The sequence below is a fragment of the Camelus ferus genome, chromosome 14 (assembly GCF_009834535.1).
Source record: "Camelus ferus isolate YT-003-E chromosome 14, BCGSAC_Cfer_1.0, whole genome shotgun sequence".
Classification (NCBI taxonomy): Eukaryota; Metazoa; Chordata; class Mammalia; order Artiodactyla; family Camelidae; genus Camelus; species Camelus ferus.
The window spans coordinates 21,891,753-21,906,976 of record NC_045709.1 but is presented as its reverse complement, the minus strand read 5'-3'; the positions used below and the strand labels follow the sequence as shown (position 1 = coordinate 21,906,976).

The following is a 15,224-nucleotide window of genomic DNA, read 5'->3' as shown; positions in this document are numbered from 1 at the left end:
CCCGGCCCTCGCCACCCCGGGGACGCCCGGCGCCCAGCGAGTCGGGGCTGGGCCTCGGGAAGCCGGGTGCTTTAAAGCCACACACCCGGTGCTTCCAGTGCGGCATCCGGACCGCTCTGGCCCTCGGGCGCTGGGTTTTGTCTGTTGTTTAACTCGTTAGGAACCGCGAGCTTGTTGAGCTGGATGTCACGTGATTATGATACAGGATGGCTTGTCTGCACCCTTTAGATAATGAAAATTTGAAAGAGTCCTTCAAAACGATTAGATTTCGTGCCATTTCAGGACTGCTGGCAAGTTTGTAGGTAGATCTTTGACACGAGGAAAGTACAGGGTTTGCGGTTTGTACCTGGGGTCCCTTGTAATCTTCGTGGGTTTTGTTTGTTTTTTTGAGAAAAGTGGGCATAGAAACAGAAGTGACTTTGCTGTTTCCGTAATTGAATGCTGTGAGGAGACAGACGATTTAGAGCAGTGTTTCTTAAACTTGAGTGATGGAGGGGCACCTTCACATTCACTTGAGGAGACTCCCAGTGTAAAAGCATCACGGAGTGACGGGCTGAGACTAGACTGAGGGGCGCCGGACTGAAGCAGGGAGCCCGGTGCAAGCCAGATGGTGCCTGTGGCCTCTGAGGTGGAGGGGGGCGGGGGCGGGCACAGCCTCCATATGTCTGAAGGCGCAGCCAGCAGCATTTGCTCAAGATGTGGAGGTCGGGTGGAAGTGAAAGAGGAGACTCGGAGGTTTTTGGTCTGAGAACCTGGAAGGATGCACCACTCACTCAGATGAGGAAGTCAGCGGAAAGAGCAGGGCTATCTTCTTCTTGGAGGGGTAGTTGCATGTGTCAGGGGTTTGGTTTTGAACATGCCAGAGAGCCGAGGGGAGAGAGTCAAGCCAGCCTGCAGACTGGAGAAGGACATTCAGGAGCATTCGGGGGGGGCGGGCTCCCAGAGTCGGGGTGTGACTGGGCGCTGTCGCGGGCCCTGTCTTGGAAGAGTCCCGAGTTTGCTTCCTGCTCTACTCTGGCCATGTTGGAAGTCTTCATGATTTTTGAACAATGGGCCCACATTTTCTCTTTTTTTTTTAAACATTTTTTATTGATTTATAATCATTTTACAGTGTTGTGTCAAATTCCAGTGTTCAGCACAATTTTTCAGTTATACATGAACATATATATATTCATTGTCACATTTTTTTCTCTGTGAGCTACCATAAGATTTTGTGTGCATTTTCCTGTGCTATACAGTATAATCTTGTTTATCTATTCTACAATTTTGAAATCCCGTCCGCATTTTCATTTTGCACCAGGCCCTGCCCATTACGTAACCATTGTGTGTGGATGTGGCCAAAAAGAGAGAGGTCCTTGGACGCAGCCCTGAGGGCTCCAGTATTTCAAAGTCAGGGAGGTGAGGGCAACAGCAGGGGGGCTGCGAGGATGGCTGGTGAGCTCAGAGGGAACCTGAGAGGCAGTGGCCAGGAGGTACGGGGTTCAGCTGGGGAGGGGCTCCTGAGAGCTCAGGACAGATGAGGCGTGAGGACCGCCGGGTTGTTCGGCAGCGTGGAGAACATTGGTGCCCTTGCGGGAACTGATTTTGTGTGATCCCAGGGAAGACTGTCTGTCAGAGCAGCTTCATGAGAGACTAAGAGGTCAGATATTGGAAACAGCATGACCAGAAAACTCTTTGGGGTGAATTTTGTAGCCAGGGGAGTGGGGAGCAGGAGTGGTCACTGGAGGAGGACATGAGGTCCAGAAGGCTGTCTTAAGACTCATGTTACAGTCATGCTGTTGATGGCATGAACTTCAAGGCGAGGGGATTTCCGGGAGGAAGAAGGGGCAGTGACCTGAGCTCCACTGTAGGGAGCAGCCAAGTCCAGATGTGGAGGATGGGGGACCTTGCTGATGACAGGCTGCAAGTTACAGAAGGCAGAGAGGAAGGTTTGAAGTGATGGGGGTCTCTTTGGAGTATTTACACATGTGAAGAAGAGGGGAGCCAGACCACGTGGGCTCCCCGGGGACACTCCGGTGAACTTGCGCAGAGGGCCTGCTGGGGTCGGTTTGGACGATGACATCAGCAGGTGTAACTGGGGTGTAGCTATGAGTGCCTCGGGGAGGGGTCCTGAGCTCAGAGACCTCTTCTTCCCACTTGATAGAGCTGGAAAGCCAGGACAGTGCCATCTGCAGAACCAGCACTCAAAGCTTAAGACGAGGTCCTCCAGTACAGCACAGGGAACTGTGTGCAATGCCTTGTGATGGCCTAGAAGGCAAAAGACTATGAAAAGGCATGTACATGTGTAACTTCATCACTGTGCCGCAAGTACCCCAGAAATTAGCACAACACTGTGAACTGACTGTCCGGTAGCAGCAACAGCCGCGGCTCAGGACCCCCGCGCGCCCTGCAGGCCTGCCGTGGCTCTTCCTCCTCCGTGGGTGTTTTTAAAGGAGCCTTTTCTGAAAACAAAACCAAACCAAGCCAAAAGCCTCCTGTTAGGAGTTTGGTTACGTTTGCATTACATTTGTGACTTAATCTGGTAAGAATGGACTTTTAAAAACCTATTGAGTCTTCTTAACCATGAATGTGAGCTCTCTCACCATTTCTGTGTCTTCTTTTATCTTTTGCTAAAGTGTCACAATTTTCTCCACGCAGTTTTAAAAGGTTTATTCCGAGATACTTGTATTACTGAGACGAATGGGATGACTCAAAAATTACATTTTTACCTGGTGTTGCTGGTGTCTAGCAAAACTTTTTGTTTTTTAAATTGATTCTGTATCCAACAACCTAATGAACCATCTTAGAAATTTTGATAGTTTATGAATTCTCTAATTTTTTCAAGTGTAGACATTCTCATTATCTGCAAATAATTTTATTTCTTCTTTTATAATTCTTATAACTCTTATTTTTTTCTTACCTGATTATATTTGCTAGTACGCCCAATGCAGGTTTACCAGAAGCGCCGTTTTTGCTTTGCTTTTAGAACATTAAAGGGAATGCTTCCAGAATGTCATGCCTATAGAGTGGGATGTTTGCTGTCAGAGATTGGTGGCAGCTCTGTGTTACACTAAGGATGTGCTCTGGTGTTCCTACCCAGGACCCAGTTGATTGAGGGCAGAGGCTGATTTACTGTGCACTTTTAAGATAATTGTAAGGGACCAGGAAAATAAGTAAAGACTCCTGGTGGTTGTGGGGTCTCTTCTCTTTCGTCTCCGGATCTCTGGGTTCATTAAAAGTGACTCATGGCACACCTGTTGGAATGGCTATAATGAAAAATGGCGACATCGCCAAATCCTGGCAAGAGTGCAGAGAGACAGGATCATTCCGATGTCCTTGAGGGGCCTGTAAGACGGCACAGCCACACAGGAAGAATGTTTGGCAGTTCCTTATGAAGCTGCACACGCAATGACCGCTTGACACAGCAGTGGAACCCTGGGCGCTTATTCCAGAGCAACAGAAATTCAACACGAAAACTCGTGCATCAGTATTCATAGCAGCTCTACTTATAGCAGCCTGGAGCTCGATGTCCTTCAGTGGCCGGATGCCTGAACAAAAGCTGTCGTGCATCCACAGCACGGAACAGTACCCGGCAGGAGGCAGGAGCCACCTGCAACAACTTGGGTGGATCTCCAGAGAATTGTGCTGAGTGAAGAAAGTCCAGTCCCCAGAGATTACATGCTGGCTGATCCTATTTCTATAACATTCATGAAATGACAAAATTACGGAAGTGGAGAACGCACGAGAGGTTGCCAGGGGTGAAGGAGGGTTCGGGGGCGGGAGGGACAAGAGGAGAGCACGAGGACCCTGGTGGCAGAACTGCTCTGCGTCTTGACTTAGTGTCACTGTCCTGGTCATGATGCTGTCCTGTAGTTTTGCAAGACGGCACCAGTGGGGGAAACAGGTAAAGGGCGCATAAAACCTCAGTGTCATTTCTTAAAACTGCACGTGCGTCCAAAGTAATCTCAGAAAATAAAGCTTAATATAGAAAAGTAAACTCGTAATTTTTCGTCGGATAAAATCATTCATTGTCATGTTTCCAGTCTGTAGTATACTCCCGCTGAAGACATCTGAGTTCTGTTATTATAATTTCATTGATAGGCTGTCCCCTTGGGGCAGTTTCTATAACACACCTGTTTCTGTAACACAAGGAGCCTCTGTGTTTGAGAAGCTCAGGGCTTGGCATACTGTGTCCTGTTTGCTATGTCTTGGGAGAGTCTGGGTCGGGGGGAACTAAGACAATCATGTACTTCCTTAAAAGCGTGCTTCTCGTCTTTTACAAACCAGTAACAAAAGGGTCACCAGTCACGGCCTGCTTCCAGATCATGTGCCGAGCTGCATGCTGTTTAGTGTAATAATTCTGGGATGAGTGCTTCTTGCCTACGAGGTAGCTTTGAGTCCTATGTTAACCTAGATGTTCAAGCGTACTTTTCCCAGTTCCACCTTTTCCCCCAAATACACTCCATGCTGGTGTGTCTCAGCCATTTTACCAGGGGGTGGGGATGCAGAGACGGGTGAGAGGCCATCCTCCACCTTCGTGGGGCTTGCAGTCTGGTCAGGTGGAGCCTTCTAGTCAGTAAGGGAGACAGAGTGGAGAGAGAGTCACTGGTTTTAACAGATACACGTGGGGGGGCCTCCTGTGTGCCGGGCCCTGCCTGGTGCTGGAGGTGGAGCAGAGAGCAGAGAGGATGAGCCCCGGTGGGGGTGACGCACGTGGGGTGAGCGCCCTCAGCTCTCACCCAGCCTCGCGGTGATGCTCACGGCCAGTGTACATGGTGGGCAGGGAGGTGACGTGCTGGGAGTGTCTGTGGGTGCGCAGGTCAGGTGAGCGGTGAAGACACGAAGGAAGGGGAGTTGATTTCTGTGGATGACGGTGTCCGGAGGTGTCAGTGGTCTCCAGGGCGGAAGCTCCCCGCTCTCCCCACCCTGTCTTATTGAATTTATGGTTTTGGCTAAAAGACAGAAGATTAGCGAAGAGTAGCAGGCAGGCAGGCAGGAAGCACACAGACCAGATACAGACACGAGAGGATGACTGATCGTCCTCCAAGTCCACACTGCACCCATCCATCTCTTCTGCCCTCTCCTGGTCTTCAAAGGTGGTTTTCTATTTTGTTTTGTTTTAAAAAGCCTTCCTCCATGGACCTAGTTTACCCCTACCAACCTGCCCCAGGCTTCAAGTGGAAAGTGAGGAGAATTGGGCGGTGAAGGTATGAAGAGCTGGAATGTGCGGGCTAGGGGAGAGCTCAGAGAGGGCTCGGCCCTTTCTGTCACAGGAGAGAGACAGTAGCGGGCCGTCTTGCTTGCTGGTCAGCCTCCTGCAGGACCAGCTAATTCATAGCCCCATGCGCTTCCCAGTCTCCCACCTGCCTTGTTCAGTATCAGACCTGAGCTGAAAGAACAAGCTCATTCATTCTGTACTGGTTTCTGTTCCTCAAGTGGAAAGAAAGAACTCGGTCTAAGTTCTTCCATTGTCTATACTATCTATCCTGTGGGTTCTCAATGAGTAAAGATTTGACCGAGCTCTGTCATGGGTTAGTTTTGGACTTGGTCTAAGGGTCCAGACTATGTCTGGAAGGTTCTTAGAGGTAATATATATGGGGGTTAAAACATCAGGCTCTAAGATTAGAGGGAACAGGGTTTAAATTTTTGACACTGTCATTTGCTGTCTGTATGCCATCAAAAAGCTTCCTTTGCTTCCATTGCAGGTGAGGATGAAAATAAATCTTGAAGTTCATGGGGTGGTCATGATTAGTGAGCAACGTGTGTAAAAGTGCATGCGTTGATTACTCGACCATTAAGGGGCCTTTGTGTAATTGAGCTCCTCTCAACGACGTGCCAGGTCTTTCTCATGCTGCCCACCACCAGCCAAGGTGAACCACCTGGACACTTAGTCTGCCCAACAGCAGAGCTGCCAAAAACTTCAGCTGTCATTATTTTCCCATTTACGTCAAATGAAGGAGGCCTAACCAGATGACTGCATAGAGTTATCACTGGAGAACGCAGATCTTTTTGCATGGTCATCCAGGTGGACGTGGTCACCTGGCAGGCGCTCTGATCGGAGGTCAGAGCGGTCACCCTCTGACGTCTCTCAGTGTTACCACCTTCTGTTAGAAGCAGTCCCGCCTCCACGGCAGGGAACACCTCAGTGTGGTGGCTTCAGGTGTTTGATCATTCATTGATTTTTACCTTTACAGTCGATGTTTTATCTTAGACCCTCATCTGACAGAAGTGCCAGCTAGACAAATGGATTACATTAAAAGTGTTCTCTAAAAAGTCTCAAGCATTTATGGGAGGATGTGTGGTATCAGCACCTTCAAAGATGAGACTCTGCCTTTCCTCCCTGGATCTTTAGATTTACCAAATATAATCCCTGGTCAATGCCGCACTGCTGACAAGACATTATTTACATCCATTTAGGCGGTACAACTGCTCAGAGCAAATGTTAACAGCCATTAAGAAGGGCTAAAAATAAAAGTGATCTCATATCCAGGCCCCGGGAATTTCTCTCCATCACCATCAAGGGCACACGCAGAAGCAGGACCTTGGAGAGAGCCTGTGCCTGGCCGCGAGGGTGACCAGTTGCACCTGCAGGTACCCTGACAGCCGCTGGGACGCTGTCTCGCCTATGCGGCTGCCTGGGTCTGCCTGTGGCCGTGTGCCCAGGAGCGCTGCAGTGCTCAGTCCTCAGCAGTGGCTGTGGAGGGTGAGTGTGTGTGTGTCTGTGCAGAAGTCTCTTGTTCTGACAGGTCATTTCTTACCTTGCTCACTGCCTTTCTGTAAGAATCAGAATCTGATACAGCACTAATTTCCACTCCAAAACCCGATCCGATCCCAATTAACTTTGATCTAGAGATTTTGTGTTTGCAAGTAATCTTTCCAGTCTTATGCCAAATAATAAACAAATGTCACATTTCCCACATTTTGGTGGAGCACTCGGGTGCCCCCTTTTCCTTTCCTGCATCTGGGTTAGCCGTCAGCAGCACTGAGGATCCCAGGATTACTGGATTAAGTATATTAATAAGCACATTACGGAGACTGATCATGTCGGGGAACTAGGGTGCACGTGGCGTCAGCACTTCTGTGTTCTGACGTTTGGACTCGCAGCCCAGATCCTATCTGCAAAGCTGGTTGCTCCCCCCCCAGTGTAGATGATACCTTCGTATCAGGGAGAAGTTCATTCAGATTCAGAGAGAGAAACGGGGTGATTTATTCAGGTTAGGGCCTGCAGGATCAGGCCTCTTAGCAACTGTTTTAGCCTCATAGTGGTTATCGCTATTTAAGGCTCTTTTCCTTTTTCTTTTTATTTTCTTTATTCTCATGCACTGAGGAAACAGAACTGTGGTTTTAAAACTGTAGAATTTGCACCTTGGAACTCCCAAAGAGGTAGTTACTATATATCTAGCAAACAAATTATATGATTTCTGTCCTCTGGAATCTTCAGGGGACACACTCAGCGGCCAAGTGTAGCCTGACCAAATGGCTAGGATTGTACAATCCATCGTGCTGTTTCTGTCTTGTCCCCTCCCCAACCTGTCCCCGCCCCAGAGGCCCCAGGGCTGTCCACTTTTGCTGGTGACATTCTGGGTCCCCTCTGAGCTCCTGTACATGTCGACCCTTCCTGATGGCTTGGAAATATGTGGTTTGGCTTTCCTGCTGACGTTAGGGCGGGGCCACATTTTCAGGAGGGGAGACACCAGTGTGGACAGGTGACTGAGAAGGGGCCACGTGTGAAGACAGCTGGGGCGGATGGAAACCCGGGAGCAGTGACACCCGGGAAGGAAGCGCTCTGCTACAGTTAGTGCTCCGGGGCGAGCCAGCGGGGGCCCGGCTGGGGCGGTGTCGGAGGAGGAGGAGAGGATGGCTCAGGGAGCGAGCTGTAGAGATGGAGACTGGGCAGGTGGGAGGGGAGGGAGACGCTCCTTCTGATGGTGGGCAAGTAGAAGAGTCGTGTTTCCATCTCATCTGTCGGATGTGTGTCCTTCAGAGAGCTCAAGATACCTGCACAGACAAGACGTTATAAGGCGGACTTTATAAGACATTGCCAAGGTTGAAGGAGACTTTCTAGGTCCGGGCCGTCCAACAGGGGTCTTCTAGGCCGTGCTTCCAACACGGGGCACCAGCCTCACATGGCGGCTGTGCGCGGTGAATGTGAATGAGGCTCACACTGTGCTGTAGGGGAAAGGACACTGGGCTTTGAAGATTTATTACAAAAGAAGCATGTAAAACGTCTCACTAATGATATTTTATGCCTGTTATATACTGAAATAATACTTTGGCTATGTCAGGCTTAATAAACTATGTTATTAAAATTATTTTCTGTATTTCTTTTTACCTTTTTTTTAGCGTGGTTATCAGAAAATTTCAGATTGCATATGTCTAAGTTTACATTATATTTGTGTTGGACAACACGGTTATAGATCATCTTGTCCAAACAGTTTTGATTGACTGTTCATGGAATTGCACTTTCAGAAGTGAAACCATTGGGCGGTCCAGTGCCCACGTTTCCCGGTGAGGAGACCAAGGCTGGGACGCCCAGGACTGCCGGGGCTCCGGAGATGGCGGCGGAAACCAGGGCCCGTGTCTTGAGGCTCCAGCTGTGTTGTCAGGGGAGTTTTGTCTTCCTCTTACACTGAGTGAAAATCCCTGGGCACAGTCCAAGACATCCACATAGAATCATTTTGAAAACGAACTGGGTCCTCATAGTGCAAAGTCCTTTTTGTTGCTTTGAACTTAGTCTCTAATAAAACCCAGTTGCTTGAATCTGTGACGGCTGTCAGACGATACTAGTCGGTATTTGCAGGGACGTTCTTCAGACGTCTTACACGTGCCGTTCATGGTTAGATGAACTTCTGACCAGGCGGGGCGCTGTCCGGGGGTGGCAGCTGACAGGAGCCTGGGTCACAGCCTCCTTCCCCACCAGCGGGCATCGCCTTCCCTCCGGTTAGTGATTGGAGCTGAGTTGGGTTTTTTTAAGCAAAACATTTAAAAAATATTTCCCTCGTAGTGCATGTTTTCTCCATAGCGTATTACTTTCTTAAACGAGTGCCCCTGAAACATCAAGGAAGTAAGTGCAAAAGAAAAAATCCAAATAGGCGGTGTTCAGAGGCTGTCAGGCTGGTAGTGGCCCTGAGTCTTGTTGAGAAAACAAAGTAAGTTTTATTACCAGGGCATGACGCTAGACTTTTTGGGTTGTTCATGACTTTGGGTTTCTAGGAATTTCTTCTAAACAACACTGATGAAACGATGGGCCATGATAATGAACACGGTGCTGGTGACCAGGATGATGCCGTGTTGTTGGCGGTGGTCTGATAATTGTGTTGGTGGTGTGTGGATGTCTTGCTGTAGAGACAGCATTCGACTCTCAGTCAGAAAGTACATACAAGGGAGAGCTGTGTGGTCTACAGCCCACGATACATTTCAGTAGAGACCGCGGCTCTGTGAGCGTGGCTGCAGCGTATGCCTGAGACGCCCAGGGCAGGAGAGGTATTCTGTGCTTCTGTCCCTCATCCAGGCTCCTTTATGCAGGATGATACGTTCACAGGATACACCAGGGCAATGCCAGCAATATTATGCCGAGGCCAAGGAGGTGACATCTAGGATGTGATGACGTCTGTGTTAACTCTGAATTCAGTGCTTGTTACAGAGTCCAGACTTGTTCCACTTGCCGCACAACAGGCCATTAATTCAGGAGACGGGGTGTTGGGGCAAGAAATAATGACTTTACTGGGAAAGCCAGCAGATCAGGAAGATAGCAGACTAACGTCCTGGAGAACCATCTTCCCCAAGTCAGAATTCAGGCTCCTTTTATACTAAAAAGAGGAGAGGGTGTGGTTGGTTGTTGCAAGCTTCTTGGTGTCAGATTCCATTGTTCTTGCAGCTGTCCCCGTGGGTCAGGTCATGGTGTCCCTGCAAACCTCCAACAAGACAAATGCTATTTTCTATTCTGCAACTTTTTATCTCTGTGTGAATGGAAAAGTGTTATACCCTTGAAGGTCAGAGCCTTGAGAATGGGTTCTCCTATAGATTTCAGGCTGGAGGCAACTTTTTTTACAAAAGGTGCAGAAGGAGCACGATAGCCCAGGAAACAGAGCCCAGGGTCAGAGCCAGGGGAACAGATCTGATATGGAGGCAGATTTATTCTTTTCTGTTACACGGTGTCGTGTTACGTAGTGGGTGACAAATGTGTAATGGCACGTATCCACCCTTAGTCTCACGTGTTGGGTTTTCACTGCCCACCGTCCTCCCTAATTCATTGCCTTCCCCCGCCCCCACCTCCTGCCAGCCACCGATGAGTTTTACTGTCTCCATGGTTTTGCCTTTTCCAGAGCATTATTTGGTTGGAATTCTATAGAAAGTAGCCTTTTCAGATTGGCTTCTTTTGCTTGCTAATATGCACTTAAGGTTCTTTTCATAGTGAGAAGTCATTTATTTCCCCCTTTTTTTTAAAGTCCCTGAACAATGTTCTATTGTCTAGAAGTACCACGGTTTGTTTATCCATTAACCTTCTGAAGGTTGCTTCCAAGTTTCAGAAATTGTAAATAAAGCTGCTATAAACATTTGTGTGCAGGTTTTTGGGTAGACATGAGTTTTTTTAAACTACTTTGGGTAAACATCTAAGGCACACAATTGGTGGGTCCCATGGTAAGAGTCTATTTAACTTTTTAAGAAACTGCCAAACTATATTTTAAAGTGGCGGTACCATTTTGCATCCCCGCCAGCGGTGAAGGAGAGCTCCCGTTGCTCCACATCCTCACCAGCATTTGGTGTTGTCGGTGTTCTGGTTTTCAGCTGTTCTGATTAGGCGTCTAGTGGCACCTCGTTGCTGCTTTAGTTTGCAGTTGCCGAAGACGTGTGACGTGGGGCATCTTTTCAAATGCTTACTTGTCATCTGTGAATCCTCTTTGGTGAAGCATCTATTCAGATCTTCTGCCCATTTGTGAATCAAGTTGTTTGTTGTCTCATTGTTGAGTTTGAAGAGTTCTTTTTGTATTTTAGATCCAAGTCCTTTATCGGATTTGCGGTTTGCAAGTATTTTCTCCCAGTCTGTGGCTTGTCTTTTCATCCTCTAACCGTGTATTTTGCAGAGCACGAGTTTTTAGTTAGAAAAGAATCCAACTTACAATATTTTCTTTCACAGATTATGCTTTTGTTGTTTCAGATTTTCTTTGCCAATATTTTTCCTTAGCTTTTTGAAACTTATACATGCAAACTTACTCTTCTAGAGGGTGCTTTTAAATTATCAACACATAGATTTGCTTATTTTCCCCCTAGCAATGGTTAGAATTAATCAATATGCAGACCCTTTTCCTCTCCGTGCTGAGCCCCCAGACAAAAGGAAGACAAGCCTTGGACAGTGCTCCCCTCCCCTGCTGCCTCCTTGCTGACACCACCTGCGTTGGTTCCAGACAGCAGTGAACAGCTGCTTACTAATAACTTCTTTGCCCACCAAAGCTTCCTCGTGCTCCCTTCCTCTCGTTGGCAGAGCTCCCCTAGGGCCCCCCAGTGACCATCTGTAAGCGGTGAACTGGTGCTTAGCGTCCCTGGAAGTGCTTCTGCGTCATCCTCACCAGTAAGGAGGAGCTCTGCTGGATGCAGAATTCTGGACTCTAAATTCCTTCCCTTCAGCACTTTAAAGATACTGCTTCATTATCTTTCTCTGCCCGGATTTGCTGATAAGACTCTGTGTCTATCTGATTGTGGTTCCTTTGCAGCTAAGCTATTTTTCTTTTTGATTAGGTCTTAATATTTTGTTCTTGACGTTCTGCAATTTCAGTAAATAATGGCGTAATTTTTTTTTCCCCATTAGTTAAGTGCTCAGCACTGGAAAGCTCTTTGAGTCTGAGAACTGTATCTTTCTTTTGGGGGAAATTCCCATGTCTTACCACCCTTGTCAGGCAGCACCTGCCCTCTGCTGCCCGTCTTCCCTGCAGCCTCAGTCAGGTCGCTGCTGACCCCACCGTCCCTGCCCCGGGCTTCTTAATCCCCCTCTGCCCCTCCGTCTTCTCATGCCCCACTTGGGGAGAATTGCTTGGAATGCCTTCCAGTTCAATCATTTACTCTCCAAATTTTCGTTTCTTGTCAGTTTTTAGTATCTATTGACTTTTCATTTCAACAGTTACGTATTTTATTTCCAGAGTCTCTAACTGATCCCTTTCCCTCGCAGTCTGGTGTTGCTTCATGTACTGAATACTCGCTCCCCGGAGGATGGGCCTTACACGAGCTTCAGGGTCTTTGCTGGTCACTCTGTTACTTGAGTGTGAGTTCTGCTTGCTTTCTCCTTTTCATGGTGTTCATGCATCTTGAGTTCTAGGTGATTCTAGAATTCCTTTTGGGGGGGGGGCAGTTGAGAGTCCCTGGAGGGGACGAAGCAGGCAGCAGGGACCGTCCACATGGTCTTCACTGAGCGCAGGACAAGCCACCTGGAGCTGCCCCCTGGCGGCACTGCTGAGCCCCAGCCCCCTCGCTGCTGAGCGGGGCCCTTCGGGGGGAGCCTGTTGGTCTTTCAGGTTCCAGGGGGGCCAGGGGCCAGTGCTGGAACCCCTCCCCGGCGGCAGGGACTGCATCAAACCACATGGGCTGTCTTTCTGGCTCTTTCCTTCCTTTGCCTCAGTGCCGGCTGCGGAGGGAAGTCACCCAGACCCTCTGTCTGTCCTCAGTGGATCGGGCTGTGCTTTGGGCTGAGCTCAGCCCTGTCTTCAGCGGGGGTGTAGCCCGATGACCCCCGTCAGTCCTGCTTTTGGGTTTTGGCCCAGACATGTCCCAGCTGGGCATCCTTGGGGAAGTTACCTAATCCTCAGCGCCACTCTCCTCACATAAGAATGAGGTGACAACCCTGCCTAGCTCACTGACTCCCTAAGAGAGGCCTAAGCAAGTAACACATCTGGAGCACTTAACGCTACCCGAAACCTAGTGTCTCTTACAAATTATTATAAAATTAATAATGAATACAATGGCATTAATACCATAGTGTAATTACTTCAAGAACAATATACTAAGACGACAGGGCCCTGACCCTCCTTCATTTTGTTTTGTTGACAACTAGATTTTTCCCCTACTCACTAAAAGCTATTAGGCTCTTACTATACACATTAGAATGGAGAAATGAATAAGGTATGACTGGAGCAATAAACAGATGACCTTCTAGTATGGAAAAATATGTTCTAGGAAAAAACCCCGGCTATAATCGCCCTATAGTAGCAGGTATAATGTGTTGCCCATCATACAGCGTTTAGCCGCTGTCATGACTTATGAAAAGCACCCTCACTGACTCAGCATTCGTCTTTCCCATCACTTTCCTCTTCATTCCCTGAAGCACCTTCCAGTAATCGGAGCAGCTGTACACACGTTCTCCTCCGTTAGAGACACCTGGTGGACAGTGGTTCTTAACCCATGTCTGATTCTGTCACCTGAAAATGTATCCAGAGCCACAAGCGCTTGGTCTTGTTTATTAGTCTTGTATACATATGTATGTATGTAGAGATACAAATGTGTGTGTGTGTGTGTGTTCTCCACAATGTAACCACCTAGTGTATGTAGGGCGTGGATTTTGTTTGATGTACAGCTGGTGTACAACGTTGTGTTAGCTTCAGGTGTGCAGCACACCGATTCAGGTCTACATATATGTATGTACTATTTTTCAGAGTCTTTTCCATTATAGGTTATTACAAGCTGCTGAATAGAGTTCCCTGTGCCCTACAGTAGGACTTTGTTGTTTATCTATTTTCCATATAGTTGTGTGTGTCTCTTAATCCCAAAGGAGAGGTTACAGCCGACACCACAGAAATACCAAGGAGCATGGGAGATGACTGCGAGCAGCTACATGGCAACGAGACGGACCACCTAGAAGGAGTGGACGAGGTTTAGGAAGGTGCAGTCTCCCAAGCCTGAACCCAGGAGAGACAGGGAATGCGAGCAGGCCAGTCACCAGCGCCCGGCGGTTAGCGTCTCTGTACGATACGAACTCTGTGTGGATACAGATGTCTTTGGAAAGTCAAATGATTGTGGTAGTGGGTTTAATTTTTAAAGAGCGTCACAAAATGCTGCTCACATCAGCAAATGCACAGACTTTATCCCTTCCTGTGAAACGACATCAGTTTCCTACGTGATTGTGGTGCTCTGTCAGTTTAGGGGAGAACAGTGGTACGAGGCTGCAGGAGAAGGTGTGTTTCGTGCAGAAAGGCGTCTGCACCCTGCTTCATCGTACCCAACTTTGGGTTGAAGAAGCACCCAAACGTCTTCACTTCACCGATTTTCACATAAATCAGCAAATGTTTGTTGGCCATTTCTCATGTGTAATGTGTCAGGCAGTGGCCTGGCTACTTAGCTGGATAAAGGATGCACAATTGTACACAGTCCGTCTCCAAGGAATTTACCGTCTGGGTGGGAAGATAAGACCAGGACGTGTGAAGAGGAAATAATAAAAAATTAATGGCAGTTGATGACAATCACAGGAGAGGTGCCCACAAGGCGTAATGAGTTGCTGAATGAGTCACTCGGTTCACAGAGAAACACCTGAAGCACAGAATGGGCACAGTTAGCTTTCAGGAGGACGGCTTGAGTTGGGTTTTTATTTTTCGGCCATTTAAAAAGTCAGGGTTATTAGAGATAATTTACATACAGTGAAATTCTCCCTTTCTAAGTGTCTAGTAGGACTTGAGGATCTTGACAGACGCACAGAGCTGCGTCCAGTCTAGATGGAGAACACTGTCCTCGCTGAAGTTCTCCTGTGTCCCGCTGCAGCCACTCCCTCCGCCCCGACAGCTGCTGATCAGGCTTCAGTCCCTGTGTTTTGCCTCTCCCAGGATGTCAGACAGACGGAGTCATACGTGGCCGCCTTTCGTGTTCTGGCCCCTGTCCCGTCCTGCCCTCATGGTTCACCGCTGTGTGTGGCTTCATTCCTCTGTGTGCCCGGCAAGCATTTTCCTGCATGGATGTACCACAATCTGCTTCTCTGTTTACCTGTTTGTTCTCACTTGGGTTTCAAAGGCTGCGTAGATCTGGACGGAGGTGGTGGGGGTGGGGAGGGGATGGCGCAGTTTGGAGTTTCTGAGGTCTGTCCTGCCTCTGGACAGAACCAGGGATCAGAGAGGGAGACTTCTGCACACAAGGATTAGCCCGCAGTTTTATTCTTGATTAATCCAGCTCCAGCCTGTCCTCCACCTTCATACTCCAGCCAGCACTGCTGCCTCCCTCCCCGGGACCCCTGGATTCCATTCATTCTTTGTCCATGGACTCATTTATCCATT

At 48.4% G+C, this 15,224-nt stretch overlaps 1 protein-coding gene across 2 annotated transcripts in view; it reads left to right on the top strand.

The window, feature by feature from the left end:
* Positions 1-15,224, top strand: part of LOC102506353 (phospholipid-transporting ATPase IB) — a 416,600-nt gene that overhangs the window by 535 nt on the left and 400,841 nt on the right. The gene's annotated exons all lie outside the window — the stretch shown is intronic.